We start from the raw sequence: 25677 nt of genomic DNA, 5'->3' as shown, positions 1-25677 counted from the left end.
AGTCAGTATCTGAATAATATGTGTGAAATGCTTGATAATGTATGTGATATCAACAGAGAGATATATTTTCTGGGTGATTAAAATATTGACTGGCTTTCATCAAGCTGCCCACTAAAGAAAAAACATCCAACTGTAACCAGTGCCTGCAACCTGGTTCAGGTTATCAGTCAACCTACCAGGGTAGTTACAAACAGCACAGGAATGAAATCATCAACATGTATTGACCACATCTTTACTAATGCAGCAGAAATTTGCTTTAAATCAGTATCCAAATCCATAGGATGTAGTGATCACAATATAGTAGCCATATCTAGGAAAACCAAAGTTCCAAAGGCTGGGCCTAATATAGTGTATAAGAGGTCATACAATAAGTTTTGTAGTGATTCTTATGTTGATGATGTAAAAAATATTTGCTGGTCTGTGGTGTGTAATGAGGAGCAACCAGACACTGCACTTGACACATTTATGAAATTGCTTAATCCAGTTACTAATAAGCATGCACCCATTAAGAAAATGACTGCAAAAACGGTTAAATCCCCTTGGAATGATGAGGAATTGAAAAATTGTATGGTTGAGAGGGATGAGGCAAAAGGTATGGCAAATAAGTCTGCAGCCCAATCGATTGGCAAATGTACTGCAAATTGAGAAATCATGTGACTAAACTAAAGAAAAATAAACTATACTATGAAACAAAAATAAATGATATAAAGAATGATAGTAAAAAGCTTTGGAGCACCTTAAATGAAATTTTGGGCAAAAAGGCAAACTCAGCTCCATCATTCATTGAATCAGATGGCTCATTCATCACAAAACCCACTGATATTGCCAACTACTTTAATGATTTTTTCATTGGCAAGATTAGCAAACTTAGGCATGACATGCCAGCAACAAACGCTGACACTACACATCCAAGTATATCTGACCAAATTACGAAAGACAAGCATTGTACTTTTGAATTCCGTAAAGTGAGTGTGGAAGAGGTGAAAAAATTATTGTTGTCTACAACAATGACAAGCCACCGGGGTCTGACAACCTGGATGGAAGATTACTGAGGATAATAGCGGACGATATTGCCACTCCTATTTGCCATATCTTCAATCTAAGCCTACTAGAAAGTGTGAGCCCCCAGGCCTGGAGGGAAGCAAAAGTCATTCCGCTACCCAATAATAGTAAAGCCCCCTTTACTGGCTCAAATAGCCGAACAATCAGCCCGTTACAAACCCTTAGTAAACTTTTGGAAAAAATGGTTTGACCAGATACAATGCTATTTTACAGTAAACAAATTGACAGACTTTCAGCACGCTTATAGGGAAGGACATTCAACAAGCACAGCACTTACACAAACAACTGATGATTGGCTGAGAGAAATTGATGATATAAAGATTGTGGGGGCTGTATTGTTAGACTTCAGTGCGGCTTTAGACATTATCGATCATAGTCTGCTGCTGGAAAAACGTATGTGTTATGGCTTTACACCCCCTGCTATATTGTGGATAAAGGGTTACCTGTCTAACAGAACGCAGAGGGTGTTCTTTAATGGAAGCCTCTCCAACATAATCCAGGTAGAATCAGGAAATCCCCAGGGCAGTTGTTTAGGCCCCTTACTTTTTACAATCTTTACTCACGACGTGCCACTGGCTTTGAGTAAAGCCAGTGTGTCTATGTATGCAGATTACTACAGCGGCTGAAATGACTGCAATACTTAACAAAGAGCTGCAGTTAGTTTCAGAATGGGTGGCAAGGAATAAGTTAGTCCTAAATATTTCAAAAACTAAAAGCACTGTATTTGGGACTAAACTGCTTGGAGTAACCCTGGATTGTAAACTGTCATGGTCAAAACTTATTGATACAACAGTAGCTAAGATGGGGAGAAGTCTGTCCATAATAAAGCACTGCTCTGCCTTCTTAACAACACTATCAACAAGGCAGGTCCTACAGGCCCTAGTTTTGTCGCATGTGGACTACTGTTCAATAGTGTGGTCATGTGCCACAAAAAGGGACTTAGGAAAATTGCAATCGGCTCAGAACAGGGCAGCACGGCTGGCCCTTGGATGTACACAGAGGGCTAACATTAATGATATGCATGTCAATCTCTCATGGCTCAAAGTATATGAGAGATTGACTTCATCACTACTTGTTTTTGTAAGAAGTGTTGACAAGTTGAATGTACCGAGCTGTCTGTTTAAACTACTAGCACACAGCTCGGTCACCCATGCATACCCCACAAGACATGCCACCAGAGGTCTCTTCACAATCCCCAAGTCCAGAACAGACTATGGGAGGCGCACAGTACTACATAGAGCCATGACTACATGGAACTCTATTCCACATCAAGTAAGTGATGCAAGCAGTAAAAAAACAGGTCAAAATATACGCTATGGAACAGCGGGGACTGTGAAGCAACACAAACATAGGCACAGACACATGTATACACACACATGACAACATACGCACTATACACACACGTACACATGGATTTTTGTACTATAGATATGTGGTAGTGGTGGAGTAGGGGCCTGATGGCACACAGTGTGTTGTGAAATCTGTGAATGTATTGTAATGTTTTTAAAATTGTATAACTGCCTTAGTTTTGTGAAGAGACACACACAAAGGTACATACACATGCATACACACACAAGCGCTAGCACACACACTCTACACACACGCACATTGTAATATTATTGTATGGTGGTATTATACATTTTGTATTGTATTGTATTGTATTGCAACAGAAGGCTCCAGAGAGGCTCTAACCTGGTTATAGAGGGGAACAGAAGGCTCCAGAGAGGCTCTAACCTGGTTATAGAGGGGAACAGAAGGCTCCAGAGAGGCTCTAACTTGGTTATAGAGGGGAACAGAAGGCTCCAGAGAGGCTCTAACCTGGTTATAGAGGGGAACAAAAGGCTACAGAGAGGCTCTAACCTGGTTATAGAGGGGAACAGAAGGCTACAGAGAGGCTCTAACCTGGTTATAGAGGGGAACAGAAGGATCCAGAGAGGCGGGAACAGAAGGCTCTAACCTGGTTATAGAGGGGAACAGAAGGCTCTAACCTGGTTATAGATGGGAACAGAAGGCTCCAGAGAGGCTCTAGCCTGGTTATAGAGGGGAACAGAAGGCTCCTGAGAGGCTCTAACCTGGTTATAGAGGGGAACAGAAGGCTCCAGAGAGGCTCTAACCTGGTTATAGAGGGGAACAGAAGGCTCCAGAGAGGCCGGAACAGAAGGCTCTAACCTGGTTATAGAGGGGAACAGAAGGCTCTAACCTGGTTATAGAGGGGAACAGAAGGCTCCAGAGAGGCTCTAACCTGGTTATAGAGGGGAACAGAAGGCTCTAACCTGGTTATAGAGGGGAACAGAAGGCTCCAGAGAGGCTCTAACCTGGTTATAGAGGGGAACAGAAGGCTACAGAGAGGCTCTAACCTGGTTATAGAGGGGAACAGAAGGCTCCAGAGAGACGGGAACAGAAGGCTCTAACCTGGTTATAGAGGGGAACAGAAGGCTCTAACCTGGTTATAGATGGGAACAGAAGGCTCCAGAGAGGCTCTAGCCTGGTTATAGAGGGGAACAGAAGGCTCCTGAGAGGCTCTAACCTGGTTATAGAGGGGAACAGAAGGCTCCAGAGAGGCTCTAACCTGGTTATAGAGGGGAACAGAAGGCTCCAGAGAGGCTCTAACCTGGTTATAGAGGGGAACAGAAGGCTCCAGAGAGGCTCTAACCTGGTTATAGAGGGGAACAGAAGGCTCCAGAGAGGCTCTAACCTGGTTATAGAGGGGAACAGAAGGCTCTAACCTGGTTATAGAGGGGAACAGAAGGCTCCAGAGAGGCTCTAACCTGGTTATAGAGGGGAACAGAAGGCTACAGAGAGGCTCTAACCTGGTTATAGATGGGAACAGAAGGCTCCAGAGAGGCTCTAGCCTGGTTATAGAGGGGAACAGAAGGCTCCTGAGAGGCTCTAACCTGGTTATAGAGGGGAACAGAAGGCTCCAGAGAGGCTCTAACCTGGTTATAGAGGGGAACAGAAGGCTCCAGAGAGGCTCTAACCTGGTTATAGAGGGGAACAGAAGGCTCCAGAGAGGCTCTAACCTGGTTATAGATGGGAACAGAAGGCTCCAGAGAGGCTCTAACCTGGTTATAGAGGGGAACAGAAGGCTCCAGAGAGGCTCTAACCTGGTTATAGAGGGGAACAGAAGGCTCCAGAGAGTCTCTAACCTGGTTATAGAGGGGAACAGAAGGCTCCAGAAAGGCTCTTACCTGGTTGTAGATGGGAACAGAAGGCTCCAGAGAGTCTCTAACCTGGTTATAGAGGGGAACAGAAGGCTCCAGAGAGTCTCTAACCTGGTTATAGAGGGGAACAGAAGGCTCCAGAGAGGCTCTAACCTGGTTATAGAGGGGAACAGAAGGCTACAGGGAGGCTCTAACCTGGTTATAGAGGGGAACAGAAGGCTCCAAAGAGGCGGGAACAGAAGGCTCTAACCTGGTTATAGATGGAAACAGAAGGCTCTAACCTGGTTATAGAGGGGAACAGAAGGCTCCAGAGAGGCTCTAACCTGGTTATAGAGGGGAACAGAAGGCTCCAGAGAGGCTCTAACCTGGTTATAGAGGGGAACAGAAGGCTCCAGAGAGTCTCTAACCTGGTTATAGAGGGGAACAGAAGGCTCCAGAGAGGCTCTAACCTGGTTATAGATGGGAACAGAAGGCTCCAGAGAGTCTCTAACCTGGTTATAGAGGGGAACAGAAGGCTTCAGAGAGGCTCTAACCTGGTTATAGAGGGGAACAGAAGGCTCCAGAGAGTCTCTAACCTGGTTATAGAGGGGAACAGAAGGCTCCAGAGAGGCTCTAACCTGGTTATAGAGGGGAACAGAAGGCTCCAGAGAGGCTCTAACCTGGTTATAGAGGGGAACAGAAGGCTCTAACCTGGTTATAGAGGGGAACAGAAGGCTCCAGAGAGGCTCTAACCTGGTTATAGAGGGGAACAGAAGGCTCCAGAGAGGCTCTAACCTGGTTATAGAGGGGAACAGAAGGCTCCAGAGAGGCTCTAACCTGGTTATAGAGGGGAACAGAAGGCTCCAGAGAGGCGCTAACCTGGTTATAGAGGGGAACAGAAGGCTCTAGCCTGGTTATAGAGGGGAACAGAATGCTCTAACCTGGTTATAGAGGGGAACAGAAGGCTCTAACCTGGTTATAGAGGGGAACAGAAGGCTCCAGAGAGGCTCTAACCTGGTTATAGAGGGGAACAGAAGGCTCCAGAGAGGCTCTAACCTGGTTAGTGTGTATGATATCTCTCTCTCTCCTAGTCTTTGTCTGAGTGTGCATCCCAAATGGCACACTTTATAGTGCACTACTCTACCCTATGGGTCCTGGTCAAAAGTAGTGCACTATTAAGGGAATAGGGTGCTGTTTGGAACACACACTGGGAGTGTGTCTGGCATTCCCATGCAGGAGGCTCAATGCTTTCGTGTGTGTGTGTGTGTGTGTGCGCGTGCGTGCTTTCACTCAACATCATAAATGATACACGTTTATGTCTGAACCAAGGATGGGAGACAGAGGGAAAAGGACAGGTTGTACTGAACACACACACACGTGCACACACACACTTTCCATTCACACTAGTGCCAGTCTAGACTGTCTCAGTTCACTCGAGGTGTTCACAGCAGGTGGCGGTCAAACTTTGTAAACCCACTCACCCCCACTCACTTCTCTCTCTCACTTCTCTCTCTCACTCCTTCACTCCCACCCTTCACTCACTCACTCCTTCACCCCCACCCCTCACTCCCTTTCTCTCCCTCACTCTCACTCACTCCTTCACCCCACCCCACCCCTCACTCACTCCTTCACCACACCCCCACCCCTCACTCGCTCATCTCTCTCCCTCACTTCTGCTCTCTCTCCCTCCCTCACTTGTTCTCTCTCACTTGTTCTCTCAATCTCTTCTCCTTGTGCATTTCCCAGACTTAATCCCCGCCGCCACACACACCCCACACAAACACCCGTCCTCTCCTCTTTCACAACCATCTCTCTCTCTCTCTCTCGTTTTCAGCTGTATCCAAGCGGCTGGTGCTGACTGCCAACAACAGATCTCTTTACAACAAACCACACCCTCCCCAGTCACTCACACACCAGACAGCCCCCAAAACCCCCATTCCCACAGACCCAGTCTATCTGCTCTGCCGACACACAGGATGTGTGTGTGTGTGTGTGTGTGTGTGTGTGTAAACTAAGGTTGCCACTTTGACCTCCAACGGCTAGTTTCTGGACTCCAGCTGCCTGTGACACACACGCACGAGCGCGCGCACACACACACACACACGGTCTACTTAGCATGTGAATGGAGTGACCCTTTTAGTTGTTAGTGGATTAACAGATAACAGCCTAAAGAGAGGATCGGCTAATCGAGTTATTCTAGTCCAGGTGGGGAACACTGAATGGACACACACACAAAAACACACAGTCATGTCTGTGGGAAAGCTTGGCACAGTACATCACCTTATAGTAGACTACAGTAAAGCTTGACACTAGGGCTGGGTGTTGTCAGACCCATGGGGCGGCGCACAATTGGCCCAGCGTCGTCCAGGGTAGGGGAGGGAATGGCCGGCAGGGAAGTAGCTCAGTTGGTAGAGCATGGCGTTTGCAACGCCAGGGTTGTGGGTTCGATTCCCACGGAGGGCCAGTATGAAAAAAATAAAAATTATGTATGCACTCACTAACTGTAAGTCGCTCTGGATAAGAGCGTCTGCTAAATGACTAAAATGTAAATGTAAATGTCAGGAACCTCAAGAGACAATTTTATGTATTGTCAGGAACCTCACAATACCATATTAGATTGCTATCCGATAGTGATTTTATTGCGATTCGATGTTCCAAACATACTGCTCACTATGTGTCTGCTGCAGAGGGACAAGGGAAAGCCATGAGAAAACAGGTTTTGATCAGTCATGGGACATAAAAGCGCTGAAAACAAATTGGCTCCCTATTTAAAAAGAAGATGGAGAACAAGCTATGAAGGAACAATACTGGAGTTCTGGTGCAGGTACAGCCAACTAGCGCAAAAATAATATTGCAAAAATTATCAAAATGATACGATCGTCAACAATAATATCCCAATAACTTACAGTAGCAAAAACTGATACTTGGAGTCAAATATCGATATAATATCTTCCCAAAATAATATTGCGATATGTAAATGTTCGATTTTTTCCCCATCACTCACGTGAACCCCAGCTGTAGCTACCATGTCTACTGTGCCAGCCCTGATCTCTCATGCTTTAACCTGTGGTTGAGTTGTACCAGCTAGCTAGGCTATAGCTGTATCCCAAATTGCACCTTATTCCCTTCATAGTGCACTACTTTTGACCGGGGCTCTATATACAGTGAGGGAAAAAAGTATTTGATCCCCTGCTGATTTTGTACGTTTGCCCACTGACAAAGACATGATCAGTCTATAATATTAATGGTAGGTTTATTTGAACAGTGAGAGACAGAATAACAACAACAAAATCCAGAAAAACGCATGTCAAAAATTTTATACATTGATTTGTATTTTAATGAGGGAAATAAGTATTTGACCCCTCTGCAAAACATGACTTAGTACTTGGTGGCAAAACCCTTGTTGGCAATCACAGAGGTCAGACGTTTCTTGTAGTTGGCCACCAGGTTTACACACATCTCAGGAGGGATTTTGTCCCACTCGTCTTTGCAGATCTTCTCCAAGTCATTAAGGTTTCGAACCTGACATTTGGCAACTCAAACCTTCAGCTCCCTCCACAGATTTTCTATGGGATTAAGGTCTGGAGACTGGCTAGGCCACTCCAGGACCTTAATGTGCTTCTTCTTGAGCCACTCCTTTGTTGCCTTGGCCGTGTGTTTTGGGTCATTGTCATGCTGGAATACCCATCCACGACCCATTTTCAATGCCCTGGCTGAGGGAAGGAGGTTCTCACTCAAGATTTGATGGTACATGGCGCCGTCCATCGTCCCTTTGATGCGGTGAAGTTGTCCTGTCCCCTTAGCAGAAAAACACCCCCAAAGCATAATGTTTCCACCTCCATGTTTGACGGTGGGGATGGTGTTCTTGGGGTCATAGGCAGCATCCTCCTCCAAACATGGCGAGTTGAGTTGATGCCAAAGAGCTCCATTTTGGTCTCATCTGACCACAACACTTTCACCGAGTTCTCCTCTGAATCATTCAGATGTTCATTGGCAAACTTCAGACGGCCCTGTATATGTACTTTCTTAAGCAGGGGGACCTTGCGGGCGCTGCAGGATTTCAGTCCTTCACGGCGTAGTGTATTACCAATTGTTTTCTTGGTGACTATGGTCCCAGCTGCCTTGAGATCATTGACAAGATCCTCCCGTGTAGTTCTGGGCTGATTCCTCACCGTTCTCATGATCATTGCAACTCCACGAGGTGAGATCTTGCATGGCGCCCCAGGCAGAGGGAGATTGACAGTTCTTTTGTGTTTCTTCCATTTGCGAATAATCGCACCAACTGTTGTCACCTTCTCACCAAGCTGCTTGGCGATGGTCTTGTAGCCCATTCCAGCCTTGTGTAGGTCTACAATCTTGTCCCTGACATCCTTGGAGAGCGCTTTGGTCTTGGCCATGGTGGAGAGTTTGGAATCTGATTGATTGATTGTTACCTGTATAAAAGACACCTATCCACAGAAGCAAACTGAGATTAGGAGCACCCTTTAAGAGTGTGCTCCTAATCTCAGCTCGTTACCTGTATAAAAGACACCTGGGAGCCAGAAATCTTTCTGATTGAGAGGGGGTCAAATACTTATTTCCCTCATTAAAATGCAAATCAATATATAACATTTTTGACATGCGTTTTTCTGGATTTCTTTGTTGTTATTCTGTCTCTCACTGTTCAAATAAACCTACCATTAAAATTATAAACTGATCATTTCTTTGTCAGTGGGCAAACGTACAAAATCAGCAGGGGATCAAATACTTTTTTCCCTCACTGTACTATAAAGGAAATAGGGTGCAATTTGGGATGACTGTTGCTGTGGTTTTGAATGGAGAGAGAGAGAGGACACAGAGTTGGAACAATGGACATAGTTTTCTGCTGCAGCATTCACACTTTCTCTCTGCGCAGACACACACACACACACTCTCTCTTACCGTGCAGTCCATTGCAGGGGGACTCTCTCCTCCTCTCCTCCAAAGTGTGCTGTCCATTCCTGATTCCACTGCCATAGACATTTACACACCCACACACTGCCCAGATACGTATTCCAAACAAGCGGTAATCCACACGCGTGTAGAGCCTCCTAACAATGACTGTCTACCCGTGTGTTGTTCAGTCACAATAGAGATCGTTCATACACACACGTGTGTGTGACAGGTCCGAACACACACACACACAGTCCAATAGATCCAGCCCAAACAGTAGTCCTCCAATTACAATCCACAGACATTTAGATAGAAGAAGAGTAGCGACGAACACACTACACCAGGGCTCCAGGACTGTACCGTCAACAGAACAGTTAACACACTACACCAGCGCTCCAGGACTGTACCGTCAACAGAACAGTTAACACACTACACCAGCGCTCCAGGACTGTACCGTCAACAGGACAGTTAACACACTACACCAGTGCTCCAGGACTGTACCGTCAACAGGACAGTTAACACACTACACCAGCGCTCCAGGACTGTACCGTCAACAGGACAGTTAACACACTACACCAGCGCTCCAGGACTGTACCGTCAACAGAACAGTTAACACACTACACCAGGGCTCCAGGACTGTACCGTCAACAGAACAGTTAACACACTACACCAGCGCTCCAGGACTGTACCGTCAACAGAACAGTTAACACACTACACCAGCGCTCCAGGACTGTACCGTCAACAGAACAGTTAACACACTACACCAGCGCTCCAGGACTGTACCGTCAACAGAACAGTTAACACACTACACCAGGGCTCCAGGACTGTACCGTCAACAGAACAGTTAACACACTACACCAACGCTCCAGGACTGTACCCTCAACAGAACAGTTAACACACACTGTCACTGCAGCTTGCTGGTTTGAATTTCAACACACACACACACACACACTGACGCTTCGGCAACAGTTGCCGGGATAAAGCCACACCTCCCACTGCACACCACCTCCCTCCAGGCTGTTGTTAGGCAATTGTTCAACTGGGCTGGCCTCTAGCGGTGACATCAGCTAGAATGAGTCTCGCATTGCAACACACGCTAATCTCTAACTCTTTCTCTCCATCCCTCTCTCTAACTCTCTCTCTCTCTTTAGTATTTCAGCCTATCCTCATTGAGTCACAGAGTGTGTTTGTGTTTGTGTTAGAGGAAAAGTCAGTTCTTCAATAAAAAAAAAGGTCACAGAAGATAAACAGCGGGTTGGTAAAGATTGTGCCAATAAATTGAATCAATGATTGAAAAGGAAACAGGAAATATAAAGTCATTCTAATAGAGGGAAGTGAGGATTCTCACAGCTCACTACTTCCTGGAAGGTGTCTGGTTGTTCTTTCAGACTGTAGACCCAGAGGGAGGAAAGTGTGTGATTTTGGCAGGAGAGGAGAGGAGAGAGGGGTGAGAGAGGGAGGGGTGAGAGGGAGGGGGTGAGTGTTTTGGGGAATGGAAGGAGAGGAAAGAGGGGTGAGAGAGAGGGAATAAGGGAGGCGAGTGTTTTTAGGAGAGGAGGGAAGGAGGAAAAGAGAGGAGAGGAGAAGAGCTTGGCTGCAGATACATACATAGTTGAAAAGAGCCTTCAGCTCCTCAGTACTGATGCTCAGGAGGAAGGACCTGCACAAGTATTCCCTTAATACACACACTGCCCTACCCTGCATGGTTAAGTCACAAGCCAAACCCTACTGTACTGCTGTAATGCGGATACATGTCAGTCTCAGCCCATAGACAGCCCATTATGTCCTGTTGTGGAGAAATACATGGAAAATACACAGATAAACCTTATTTATATCATTGTAGGACAGACAAACAGACCATACAGAGAAACAGCCTTATTTATGTTACTGTAGGACAGACAACCAGACATTTACATTACATTTTAGTCATTTAGCAGACGCTCTTATCCAGAGCGACTTACAGTTAGTGAGTGCATACATTTTTCATACTGGCCCCCCGTGGGAAACGAACCCACAACCCTGGCATTGCAAGCGCCATGCTCTACCAACTGAGCTACAGGGGACTGACCATATCTCCACCCTTTTCCTGTTTGGACATTATCCCTCACACACATAGAACATGTAGTCTAACGTTTGTTTTGTGTATTTGGGGTGTGTGTGTTTGGGGTGTGTTTGTTTGGGGTGTGTTTGTTTGGGGTGTGTGTGTTTGGGGTGTGTGTGTGTGTAGGGTGGGCTGCAGTCTGACAGAGGACCAATCAATGCACACACACACACAAAATTTGCACCCCTCGGGCAAACAAAAACAAATAAATAACTGTCGGCTTCCCAGGCTCATGACGCTTGACTGAAACTTAAAAGACTACTGCCAACGGCATGACAGAGACAGAACAAAGGAGGGAGAGAGAGAGAGAGAGAGCGAAAGGAGAGAGAGAGAGCGAAAGGAGAGAGAGAGAGCGAAAGGAGAGAGAGAGAGAGAGAGAGAGAGAGAGAGAGAGAGAGAGAGAGAGAAAGGAGGGAGAGAGAGCGAAAGGAGAGAGAGAGAGAAAGGAGAGAGAGAGAGTGAAAGGAGAGAGAGAGAGAGCGAGAGAGAGAGAGAGAGCGAAAGGAGAGAGAGAGAGCGAAAGGAGAGAGAGAGAGAGCGAAAGGAGAGAGAGAGGGAGAGAGAGCGAGAGAGAAAGGAGAGAGAGAGGGAGAGAGAGCGAGAGAGAGAGCGAAAGGACAGAGAGAGAGAGAGAGAGCGAGAGAGAGAGAAAGGAGAGAGAGAGAGAAAGGAGAGACAGTGAGAGAAAGGAGAGAGAGAGCAACAGAGAGAGAGAGAACATTCAGTCTTGCCATGCATACCAATTACTCCCCATGCCACTGGCAAACACGCAGAACCCAAGCTACTTGAGTCAGGGTTAGCTGCTGGAGAGGAGAGCCACTGTGAGGGAGAGACAATGTACAGGTACACACCTGGGCCAAGTCTACATGCACTGTGGGAGACACATGGGCTGTTATACACCTGGGTTGTATTCATTACAGTAAAAATGTTGCAATGGAAAAGGAAATTGAGCATTTCTTATTAGATGAATTCAGGTAGATCCCTCCCTGTTTCAGTCTGTTTTCTTTCATTTGGTTCCTAATGAACACAACCCTGAGTTGCATTCAGGTGAAGGTAAAGTCATTCTGCCATTACAAGAGAGGGTGATGTCTGAGTGAAACTGTACCTGCCATTACAAGAGAGGGTGATGACTGAAGCTGTACTTACATGTACTGCTGGGTTTGTAGACATCTAGGAGGTTAGCTGGCTGTGCTACAAACACCGCTACTGCTGCCACACCTGTCCTTCTCTCTCTGTGGTGTGTTAGGGGTTCAGAACATGTGGAGGAGGGCACTCCGGCGCCACCTGTGGCAGCTTTATGTAACTGCACTTAAACAGAACACCTGCCTATGGGCCAGATTGAGGCACACCTGAGTTGAACAAGCTTTATTTTGAAACCAACATTATTCATACCTTCAAATCTGGATGGTTTCAGAGCATATCATAAGCCTACGCACAGACAAAGAATGAGAAAGCCCAGTGCACAGCAGTACGTACATCCTGGTGCAGGTTTTGGCAAAACAACCAGTATTCACAAACAAGAGTAAAAACCAAACACTACAAACAGGCTAAAAATGATAATAGCTGCTACGGACTTGTCTGTCTCTGTCTCCCTGACCTGTCTGCCTCTGTCTCCCTGACCTGTCTGTGTCTGTCTCCCTGACCTGTCTGCCTCTGTCTCCCTGACCTGTCTGTCTCTGTCTCCCTGGGCTGACTGTCCCTATCTCCCTGGGCTGACTGTCTCTGTCTCCCTGACCTGTCTGTCTCTGTCTCCCTGACCTGTCTGTCTCTGTCTGCCTGGGCTGACTGTCTCTATCTCCCTGGGCTGACTGTCTCTATCTCCCTGGGCTGACTGTCTCTGTCTCCCTGACCTGTCTGCCTCTGTCTCCCTGACCTGTCTGTCTCTGTCTCCCTGGGCTGACTGTCCCTATCTCCCTGGGCTGACTGTCTCTGTCTCCCTGACCTGTCTGTCTCTGTCTCCCTGACCTGTCTGTCTCTGTCTCCCTGGGCTGACTGTCTCTATCTCCCTGGGCTGACTGTCTCTATCTCCCTGGGCTGACTGTCTCTGTCTCCCTGACCTGTCTGTCTCTGTCTCCCTGACCTGACTGTCTCTATCTCCCTGGGCTGACTGTCTCTGTCTCCCTGACCTGTCTGTCTCTGTCTCCCTGGGCTGACTGTCTCTATCTCCCTGGGCTGACTGTCTCTGTCTCCCTGACCTGTCTGTCTCTGTCTCCCTGACATGTCTGTCTCTGTCTCCCTGACCAGTCTGTCTCTGACTCCCTGACCTGTCTGTCTCTGTCTCCCTGGCCTGTCTGTCTATGTCTCCCTGACCTGTCTGTCTCTGTCTCCCTGACCTGTCTGTCTCTGTCTCAATGACCTGTCAATCTCTGTCTCAATGACCTGTCTGTCTCTGTCTCAATGACCTGTCTGTCTCTGCCTCCCTGACCTGTCTGTCTCTGTCTCAATTACCTGTCTGTCTCTGTCTCTCTGACCTGTCTGCCTCTGTCTCAATGACCTGTCTGTCTCTGTCTCAATGACCTGTCTGTCTCTGTCTATCTGACCTGTCTGCCTCTGTCTCAATGACCTGTCTGTCTCTGTCTCCCTGACCTGTCTGTCTCTGCCTCCCTGACCTGTCTGTCTCTGTCTCCCTGGGCTAACTGTCTCTATCTCCCTGGGCAAACTGTCTCTGTCTCCCTGACCTGTCTGTCTCTGTCTCCCTGACCTGTCTGTCTCTGTCTCCCTGGGCTGACTGTCTCTATCTCCCTGGGCTGACTGTCTCTATCTCCCTGGGCTGACTGTCTCTGTCTCCCTGACCTGTCTGTCTCTGTCTCCCTGACCTGTCTGTCTCTTTCTCCCTGACCTGTCTGTCTCTGTCTCCCTGACCTGTCTGCCTCTGTCTCCCTGACCTGTCTGTCTCTGTCTCCCTGGGCTGACTGTCTCTATCTCCCTGGGCTGACTGTCTCTATCTCCCTGGGCTGACTGTCTCTGTCTCCCTGACCTGTCTGTCTCTGTCTCCCTGACCTGTCTGTCTCTTTCTCCCTGACCTGTCTGTCTCTGTCTCCCTGACCTGTCTGCCTCTGTCTCCCTGACCTGTCTGTCTCTGTCTCCCTGGGCTGACTGTCTCTGTCTCCCTGACCTGTCTGTCTCTGTCTCCCTGGGCTGACTGTCTCTATCTCCCTGGGCTGACTGTCTCTGTCTCCCTGACCTGTCTGTCTCTGTCTCCCTGACCTGTCTGTCTCTGTCTCCCTGGGCTGACTGTCTCTGTCTCCCTGGCCTGTCTGCCTCTTTCTCCCTGGTCTGTCTGTCTCTGTCTCTCTGACCTGTCTGTCTCTGCCTCCCTGGCCTGTCTGTCTCTGACTCCCTGACCTGTCTGTCTCTGTCTCCCTGGCTGTGACTGAAATGCTCCCTCATTCTCAAGACCATTGATATTCCATGACTGACCATCCAAAATGCTGTGCACCAACCCTGATCCATGATTCCATCCATGACTTCTGATCTTTCTTAATTCTGATCTTCCTTGATTTATTTTGTTTTCTTGAATGTCCTGATGTATACGCAATTCAGCTTTTAGCTGCCATATATACTGGAATAAAATTAAAATTAAAAATCAAAAAAATTAAAAAACTGTCAGTGCATAGTCAGTGCATAGCAACATGTAGCCAAGAGGTTAGAGAGGTGGACCAGAAGCCAGAAGGTTGTCGGTTCAAATCCCAGACCAGGTAGTATGAACTACTAGGTTCAGATCCCAGACCAGGTATAATGAACTACTGTGTTCAGATCCCAGACCAGGCATAATGAACTACTGGGTTCAGATCCCAGACCAGGTATAATGAACTACTGGGTTCAGATCCCAGATCCCAGACCTGGCTTCAGATCCCAGACCAAGTATAATGAACTTCTGGGTTCTATCCCAGACCAGGTATAATGAACTACTGGGTTCAGATCCCAGACCAGGTATAACTAACTACTGGGTTCAGATCCCAGACCAGGTAAAATGAACTACTGGGTTCAGATCCCAGACCAGATAAAATGATCTACTGGGTTCAGATCCCAGACAAGGTATAATGAACTACTGGGTTCAGATCCCAGACCAGGCATAATGAACTACTGGGTTCAGATCCCAGGTGCTCACACATAGAGACAGCACACACACATCTTTGATAATGTGCAACACACACCTGGCTCTGCCAATAAGTAGCTGATAGATGTCCACACACACACACACACACACACACACACACACACACACACACACACACACACACACACACACACCTAGGCAAGTCCTGCTATCAGTGATAGCTGATGTGTGAAGGAAAAGGCTTAGAGAAAAACTGTCTTGCCAGCCACTCATCCTGTTACATCATTAGGTCAGACACTAAAGCCTTGAGCTGTGTGTCTCTCATGTCTCTCTGAGCCCTATACTACGTTTGAGGAGTTAGCTTTTGTCAACTTGGGATAACCGGTACCACTACATTTCTATGGCAACGAATCCTTCAGAACTAACCTGCTCCAGGGCAGGCTAATTCAAAGCTAACTCCATTTATCCTGAATGAAGTGTCTGAGCCACGAGTTGAGGACATTTTTACATTTTACATTTTAGTCATTTAGCAGACGCTCTTATCCAGAGCGACTTACAGTTAGATACAGTTAGATTAGTTACATAGAGCATACATTTGTTTTTTGTTTTTTTTGTTTCATACTGATAGAGGACCAATGAAATCAGATTCCCTGCCTCTTGTAAAGATTATGTCTTCCTCTCCTTCATGTGAGGAAGACAACTGGTTAAATATTTTATTAATCATTTTGTTTTGTTGTGTGTTAAAAAATTGTAATGTTAAAATATATCACATTACACATTTAGTAATGACAGAATGCATTTCAAACTTCACACACAGTAAAACCTTTGTATGACTTAATACAATCCTTTTATTTAAAGGAGTGGGTAAAAAGGTGCTTGTGCATTGATAAGCACACCAAAGACGACATTAGCCTTCTGAATATGCAAGATAACTTTTCTTTCAATTTGATTTCGGCACAAATGAAAATGTGTCACTGACTCGCCCATGGATTGATGTTTCAGCATTGTCTCAATGAAGAGTTTGGCGTTCAACTAGCCACTAGCCACACTAGCCACGTGCAAAATGCACACACAGTTACAAACCTGCTAGAGTTAGCAGCAGGCGGATGAGCAATATCCACCGTCGTAGTACAGATGAAACCTGAGCTGGAATGTGAAGCTAACTGAAGCTGGCTAATTTCAGAAAAGCCTTGGTAGATCTAGCTACATGCGTAGTATACCTCTCTGATCTCATTCACACACTCAGTATCTAACTCTCTCATTGTCTACCTGCCTCCTACACCTGCCTTGACCGCCTCCTCCCTGGGCGTGTGAAAGACAGAGAGAGAACACACACACTCTCACCGTAAACTTGAGGTCACAGTCTGAGATAGTTTATTACAGGAGGGTACTGTGCTTGAGTGTGTGTGTGTGTGTATGCCTGTGTGCAAGTGTGCGTGTGTTTCTATGATGTCAGCAGTGATAGAGAACTGTGGTTACTCAGCAGTGCAGTCATCTTTAATCAGTTGTGTGTTATGAGCTGTGTTCCAAACAGTACTCCATACCCTTTATAGTGCACTACTTTTGACCAGGGCCCATAGGGTAGTGCACTATGTAGGGAATAGGGTGCCATTTGGGACATATCCTATAGGTCTGTGTGATTATCACTGAGAGGACATAAAGAAATAGCATGCAACTGTAGTTTCTTCATGACAACAAAAACGATTTATGCAAGGTTCTCTCTCTCTCTCCCTCTCTCCCTCTCTTTGTAGCTATACGACACCGCCCTCTAGTGAAAAAGATTAAACATAGCAGCACTGCATATTCACTGTCTCTGAGCTCATACCATAAAGGGTGATGAGCCCATTAACCACTGAGTGGCGCAGTGGTCTAAGGCACTGCATCGCAGTGCTATCTGTGCCACTAGAGATCCTGGTTCGAATCCAGGCTCTGTCGCAGCCGGCCGCGACCGGGAGACTCATGGGCGGCGCACAATTGGCCCAGCGTCATCCAGGGTAGGGGAGGGAATGGCCGGCAGGGATGTAGCTCAGTTGATAGAGCATGGCGTTTGCAACGCCAGGGTTGTGGGTTCGATTCCCATGGGGGGCCAGTATAAAAAAATATGTATTCACTAACTGTAAGTCGCTCTGGATAAGAGCGTCTGCTAAATGACAAAAAAAATAAAATAAAAAAAATAAATAACTGCTTATAGTCAGTAAATTCACTATAGAGTTATAATTACAGACCTACAGTCTCCCTATAAAACCTCTGAGCCAGCCCAGATGATATGCTGACAGTCTCCCTATAAAACCTCTGAGCCAGCCCAGATGATATGCTGACAGTCTCCCTATAAAACCTTTGAGCCAGCCCAGATGATATACTGACAGTCTTCCTATAAAACCTCTGAGCCAGCCCAGATGATATACTGACAGTCTCCCTATAAAACTCTGAGCCAGCCCAGATGATATGCTGACAGTCTCCCTATAAAGCCTCTGAGCCAGCCCAGATGATATACTGACAGCCTCCCTATAAAACCTCTGAGCCAGCCCAGATTATATACTGACAGTCTCCCTATAAAACCTCTGTGCCAGCCCAGATGATATACTGACAGCCTCCCTATAAAACCTCTGAGCCAGCCCAGATGATATACTGACAGTCTCCCTATAAAACCTCTGAGCCAGCCCAGATGATATGCTGACAGTCTCCCTATAAAGCCTCTGAGCCAGCCCAGATGATATGCTGACAGCCTCCCTATAAAACCTCTGAGCCAGCCCAGATGATATACTGACAGTCTCCCTATAAAACCTCTGAGCCAGCCCAGATGATATGCTGACAGTCTCCCTATAAAGCCTCTTAGCCAGCCCAGATGATATACTGACAGTCTCCCTATAAAACCTCTGAGCCAGCCCAGATGATATGCTGACAGGCTACCTATCAAACCTCTGAGCCAGCCCAGATGATATGCTGACAGTCTCCCTATAAAACCTCTGAGCCAGCCCAGATGATATGCTGACAGTCTCCCTATAAAGCCTCTGAGCCAGCCCAGATGATATACTGACAGTCTCCCTATAAAACCTCTGAGCCAGCCCAGATGATATGCTGACAGTCTCCCTATAAAACCTCTGAGCCAGCCAAGATGATATGCTGACAGTCTCCCTATAAAACCTCTGAGCCAGCCCTGATGATATGCTGACAGTCTCCCTATAAAACCTCTGAGCCAGCCCAGATGATATGCTGACAGTCTTCCTATAAAACCTCTGAGCCAGCCAGATGATATGCTGACAGTCTCCCTATAAAGCCTCTGAGCCAGCCCAGATGATATACTGACAGCCTCCCTATAAAACCTCTGAGCCAGCCCAGATGATATACTGACAGTCTCCCTATAAAACCTCTGAGCCAGCCCAGATGATATGCTGACAGTCTCCCTATCAAACCTCTGAGCCAGCCCAGATGATATGCTGACAGTCTCCCTATAAAGCATCTGAGCCAGCCCAGATGATATACTGACAGCCTCCCTATAAAACCTCTGAGCCAGCCCAGATGATATACTGACAATCTCCCTATAAAACCTCTGAGCCAGCCCAGATGATATGCTGACAGTCTCCCTATAAAACCTCTGAGCCAGCCCAGATGATATACTGACAGTCTCCCTATAAAACCTCTGAGCCAGCCCAGATGATATGCTGACAGTCTCCCTATAAAACCTCTGAGCCAGGCCAGATGATATGCTGACAGTCTCCCTATAAAACCTCTGAGCCAGCCCAGATGATATACTGACAGCCTCCCTTTAAACATCTGAGCCAGCCCAGATGATATACTTACAGTCTCCCTATAAAACCTCTGAGCCAGCCCAGATGATATACTTACAGTCTCCCTATAAAACCTCTGAGCCAGCCCAGATGATATACTTACAGTCTCCCTATAAAACCTCTGAGCCAGCCCAGATGATATACTTACAGTCTCCCTATAAAACCTCTGAGCCAGGCCAGATGATATGCTGACAGTCTCCCTATAAAACCTCTGAGTCAGCCCAGATGATATGCTGACAGTCTCCCTATAAAACCTCTGAGCCAGCCCAGATTATATGCTGACAGTCTCCCTATCAAACCTATGAGCCAGCCCATATGATATAATGACAGTCTCCCTATAAAACCTCTGAGCCAGCCCAGCTGATATGCTGACAGTCTCCCTATATAACCTCTGAGCCAGCCCAGATGATATACTGACAGTCCCCCTATAAAACCTCTGAGCCAGCCCAGATGATATGCTGACAGTCTCCCTATAAAACCTCTGAGCCAGCCCAGATTATATGCTGACAGTCTCCCCATAAAGCCTCTGAGCCAGCCCAGATGATATACTGACAGCCTCCCTATAAAACCTCTGAGCCAGCCCAGATGATATACTGACAATCTCCCTATAAAACCTCTGAGCCAGCCCAGATTATATGCTGACAGTCTCCCTATAAAACCTCTGAGCCAGCCCAGATGATATGCTGACAGTCTCCCTATAAAACCTCTGAGTCAGCCCAGATGATATGCTGACAGTCTCCCTATAAAACCTCTGAGCCAGCCCAGATTATATGCTGACAGTCTCCCTATCAAACCTATGAGCCAGCCCAGATGATATGCTGACAGTCTCCCTATAAAACCTCTGAGCCAGCCCAGCTGATATGCTGACAGTCACTCTATATAACCTCTGAGCCAGCCCAGATTATATGCTGACAGTCTCCCTATAAAACCTCTGAGCCAGCCCAGATGATATGCTGACAGTCTCCCTATCAAACCTCTGAGCCAGCCCAGATGATATGCTGACAGTCTCCCTATAAAGCATCTGAGCCAGCCCAGATGATATACTGACAGCCTCCCTATAAAACCTCTGAGCCAGCCCAGATGATATACTGACAATCTCCCTATAAAACCTCTGAGCCAGCCCAGATGATATGCTGACAGTCTCCCTATAAAACCTCTGAGCCAGCCCAGATGATATACTGACAGTCTCCCTATAAAACCTCTGAGCCAGCCCAGATGATATGCTGACAGTCTCCCTATAAAACCTCTGAGCCAGGCCAGATGATATGCTGACAGTCTCCCTATAAAACCTCTGAGCCAGCCCAGATGATATACTGACAGCCTCCCTTTAAACATCTGAGCCAGCCCAGATGATATACTTACAGTCTCCCTATAAAACCTCTGAGCCAGCCCAGATGATATACTTACAGTCTCCCTATAAAACCTCTGAGCCAGCCCAGATGATATACTTACAGTCTCCCTATAAAACCTCTGAGCCAGCCCAGATGATAAACTTACAGTCTCCCTATAAAACCTCTGAGCCAGGCCAGATGATATGCTGACAGTCTCCCTATAAAACCTCTGAGTCAGCCCAGATGATATGCTGACAGTCTCCCTATAAAACCTCTGAGCCAGCCCAGATTATATGCTGACAGTCTCCCTATCAAACCTATGAGCCAGCCCATATGATATAATGACAGTCTCCCTATAAAACCTCTGAGCCAGCCCAGCTGATATGCTGACAGTCTCCCTATATAACCTCTGAGCCAGCCCAGATGATATACTGACAGTCCCCCTATAAAACCTCTGAGCCAGCCCAGATGATATGCTGACAGTCTCCCTATAAAACCTCTGAGCCAGCCCAGATTATATGCTGACAGTCTCCCCATAAAGCCTCTGAGCCAGCCCAGATGATATACTGACAGCCTCCCTATAAAACCTCTGAGCCAGCCCAGATGATATACTGACAATCTCCCTATAAAACCTCTGAGCCAGCCCAGATTATATGCTGACAGTCTCCCTATAAAACCTCTGAGCCAGCCCAGATGATATGCTGACAGTCTCCCTATAAAACCTCTGAGTCAGCCCAGATGATATGCTGACAGTCTCCCTATAAAACCTCTGAGCCAGCCCAGATTATATGCTGACAGTCTCCCTATCAAACCTATGAGCCAGCCCAGATGATATGCTGACAGTCTCCCTATAAAACCTCTGAGCCAGCCCAGCTGATATGCTGACAGTCTCCCTATATAACCTCTGAGCCAGCCCAGATGATATACTGACAGTCTCCCTATAAAACCTCTGAGCCAGCCCAGATGATATGCTGACAGTCTCCCTATAAAACCTCTGAGCCAGCCCAGATGATATACTGACAATCTCCCTATAAAACCTCTGAGCCAGCCCAGATTATATGCTGACAGTCTCCCTATAAAACCTCTGAGCCAGCCCAGATGATATACTGACAGTCTCCCTATAAAACCTCTGAGCCAGCCCAGATGATATGCTGACAGTCTCCTTATAAAACCTCTGAGTCAGCCAAGATGATATGCTGACAGTCTCCTTATAAAACCTCTGAGTCAGCCAAGATGATATGCTGACAGTCTTCCTATAAAACCTTTGAGCCAGCCCAGATGATATGCTGACAGTCTCCCTATAAAACCTCTGAGCCAGCCCAGATGATATGCTGACAGTCTCCCTATCAAACCTCTGAGCCAGCCCAGATGATATGCTGACAGTCTCCCTATAAAACATCTGAGCCAGCCCAGATTATATGCTGACAGTCTCCCTATCAAACCTCTGAGCCAGCCCAGATGATATGCTGACAGTCTCCCTATAAAACCTCTGAGCCAGCCCAGATGATATGCTGACAGTCTCCCTATATAACCTCTGAGCCAGCCCAGATGATATACTGACAGTCTCCCTATAAAACCTCTGAGCCAGCCCAGATGATATACTGACAGCCTCCCTATAAAACCTCTGAGCCAGCCCAGATGATATACTGACAATCTCCCTATAAAACCTCTGAGCCAGCCCAGATTATATGCTGACAGTCTCCCTATCAAACCTCTGAGCCAGCCCAGATGATATGCTGACAGTCTCCCAATAAAACCTCTGAGCCAGCCCAGATGATATGCTGACAGTCTCCCTATATAACCTCTGAGCCATCCCAGATGATATGCTGACAGTCTCCCTATAAAACCTCTGAGCCAGCCCAGATGATATGCTGACAGCCTCCCTATCAAACCTCTGAGCCAGCCCAGATGATATGCTGACAGTCTCCCTATAAAACCTCTGAGCCAGCCCAGATTATATGCTGACAGTCTCCCTATCAAACCTCTGAGCCAGCCCAGATGATATGCTGACAGTCTCCCTATAAAACCTCTGAGCCAGCCCAGATGATATGCAGACAGTCTCCCTATATAACCTCTGAGCCAGCCCAGATGATATACTGACAGTCTCCCTATAAAACATCTGAGCCAGCCCAGATGATATGCTGACAGTCTCCCTATAAAACCTCTGAGCCAGCCCAGATGATATACTGACAGTCTCCCTATAAAACCTCTGAGCCAGCCCAGATGATATGCTGACAGTCTCCTTATAAAACCTCTGAGTCAGCCAAGATGATATGCTGACAGTCTTCCTATAAAACCTTTGAGCCAGCCCAGATGATATGCTGACAGTCTCCCTATAAAACCTCTGAGCCAGCCCAGATGATATGCTGACAGTCTCCCTATCAAACCTCTGAGCCAGCCCAGATGATATGCTGACAGTCTCCCTATAAAACCTCTGAGCCAGCCCAGATGATATGCTGACAGTCTCCCTATCAAACCTCTGAGCCAGCCCAGATGATATGCTGACAGTCTCCCTATAAAACCTCTGAGCCAGCCCAGATGATATGCTGACAGTCTCCCTATATAACCTCTGAGCCATCCCAGATGATATACTGACAGTCTCCCTATAAAACCTCTGAGCCAGCCCAGATGATATGCTGACAGTCTCCCTATAAAACTTCTGAGCCAGCCCAGATGATATGCTGACAGTCTCCCTATAAAGCCTCTGAGCCAGCCCAGATGATATACTGACAGCCTCCCTATAAAACCTCTGAGCCAGCCCAGATGATATGCTGACAGTCTCCCTATAAAACCTCTGAGCCAGCCCAGATGATATACTGACAGTCTCCCTATAAAACCTCTGAGCCAGCCCAGATGATATGCTGACAGTCTCCCTATAAAACCTCTGAGCCAGCCCAGATGATATGCTGACAGTCTCCCTATAAAACCTCTGAGCCAGCCCAGATGATATACTGACAGCCTCCCTTTAAACCTCTGAGCCAGCCCAGATGATAAACTTACAGTCTCCATATAAAACCTCTGAGCCAGCCCAGATGATATACTTACAGTCTCCCTATAAAACCTCTGAGCCAGCCCAGATGATATACTTACAGTCTCCCTATAAAACCTCTGAGCCAGCCCAGATGATATACTTACAGTCTCCCTATAAAACCTCTGAGCCAGGCCAGATGATATGCTGACAGTCTCCCTATAAAACCTCTGAGTCAGCCCAGATGATATGCTGACAGTCTCCCTATAAAACCTCTGAGCCAGCCCAGATGATATGCTGACAGTCTCCCTATAAAACCTCTGAGCCAGCCCAGATGATATACTGATAGTCTCCCTATAAAACCTCTGAGCCAGGCCAGATGATATGCTGACAGTCTTCCTATAAAACCTTTGAGCCAGCCCAGATGATATGCTGACAGTCTCCCTATAAAACCTCTGAGCCAGCCCAGATGATATGCTGACAGTCTCCCTATCAAACCTCTTAGCCAGCCCAGATGATATGCTGACAGTCTCCCTATAAAACCTCTGAGCCAGCCCAGATGATATACTGACAGCCTCCCTTTAAACCTCTGAGCCAGCCCAGATGATATACTTACAGTCTCCATATAAAACCTCTGAGCCAGCAAGATGATATACTTACAGTCTCCCTATAAAACCTCTGAGCCAGCCCAGATGATATACTTACAGTCTCCCTATAAAACCTCTGAGCCAGCCCAGATGATATACTTACAGTCTCCCTATAAAACCTCTGAGCCAGGCCAGATGATATGCTGACAGTCTCCCTATAAAACCTCTGAGTCAGCCCAGATGATATGCTGACAGTCTCCCTATAAAACCTCTGAGCCAGCCCAGATGATATGCTGACAGTCTCCCTATAAAACCTCTGAGCCAGCCCAGATGATATACTGATAGTCTCCCTATAAAACCTCTGAGCCAGGCCAGATGATATGCTGACAGTCTCCCTATAAAACCTCTGAGCCAGCGCAGATGATATGCTGACAGTCTCCTTATAAAACCTCTTAGTCAGCCCAGATGATATGCTGACAGTCTTCCTATAAAACCTTTGAGCCAGCCCAGATGATATGCTGACAGTCTCCCTATAAAACCTCTGAGCCAGCCCAGATGATATGCTGACATTCTCCCTATCAAACCTCTGAGCCAGCCCAGATGATATGCTGACAGTCTCCCTATAAAACCTCTGAGCCAGCCCAGATTATATGCTGACAGTCTCCCTATCAAACCTCTGAGCCAGCCCAGATGATATGCTGACAGTCTCCCTATAAAACCTCTGAGCCAGCCCAGATGATATGCTGACAGTCTCCCTATATAACCTCTGACCCAGCCCAGATGATATACTGACAGTCTCCCTATAAAACCTCTGAGCCAGCCCAGATGATATGCTGACAGTCTCCCTATAAAACCTCTGAGCCAGCCCAGATGATATGCTGACAGTCTCCCTATAAAGCCTCTGAGCCAGCCCAGATGATATACTGACAGCCTCCCTATAAAACCTCTGAGCCAGCCCAGATGATATACTGACAATCTCCCTATAAAACCTCTGAGCCAGCCCAGATGATATGCTGACAGTCTCCCTATAAAACCTCTGAGCCAGCCCAGATGATATACTGACAGCCTCCCTATAAAACCTCTGAGCCAGCCCAGATGATATGCTGACAGTCTCCCTATAAAACCTCTGAGCCAGCCCAGATGATATGCTGACAGTCTCCCTATAAAACCTCTGAGCCAGCCCAGATGATATGCTGACAGTCTCCCTATAAAACCTCTGAGCCAGCCCAGATTATATACTGACAGCCTCCCTTTAAACCTCTGAGCCAGCCCAGATGATATACTTACACACTCCCTATAAAACCTCTGAGCCAGCCCAGATGACATACTTACAGTCTCCCTATAAAACCTCTGAGCCAGCCCAGATGATATACTTACAGTCTCCCTATAAAACCTCTGAGCCAGCCCAGATGATATACTTAGTCTCCCTATAAAACCTCTGAGCCAGGCCAGATGATATGCTGACAGTCTCCCTATAAAATCTCTGAGTCAGCCCAGATGATATGCTGACAGTCTCCCTATAAAACCTCTGAGCCAGCCCAGATGATATGCTGACAGTCTCCCTATAAAACCTCTGAGCCAGCCCAGATGATATACTGATAGTCTCCCTATAAAACCTCTGAGCCAGGCCAGATGATATGCTGACAGTCTCCCTATAAAACCTCTGAGTCAGCCCAGATGATATGCTGACAGTCTCCCTATAAAACCTCTGAGCCAGCCCAGATGATAT

General features: G+C 46.9%; 1 protein-coding gene across 1 annotated transcript in view; it reads right to left on the bottom strand.

Annotated features, from left to right (window-relative positions):
• Positions 1–25677, bottom strand: part of LOC311125842 (rab11 family-interacting protein 4A-like) — a gene marked incomplete at both ends in the record, with an annotated part of 43280 nt that overhangs the window by 14428 nt on the left and 3175 nt on the right. The window lies entirely within an intron of this gene.

The sequence above is a fragment of the Coregonus lavaretus genome (assembly GCF_964263955.1).
Source record: "Coregonus lavaretus genome assembly, contig: HAP1_SCAFFOLD_159, whole genome shotgun sequence".
In the NCBI taxonomy this organism is placed as follows: Eukaryota; Metazoa; Chordata; class Actinopteri; order Salmoniformes; family Salmonidae; genus Coregonus; species Coregonus lavaretus.
This window is presented reverse-complemented; position numbering and strand designations above follow the sequence as displayed.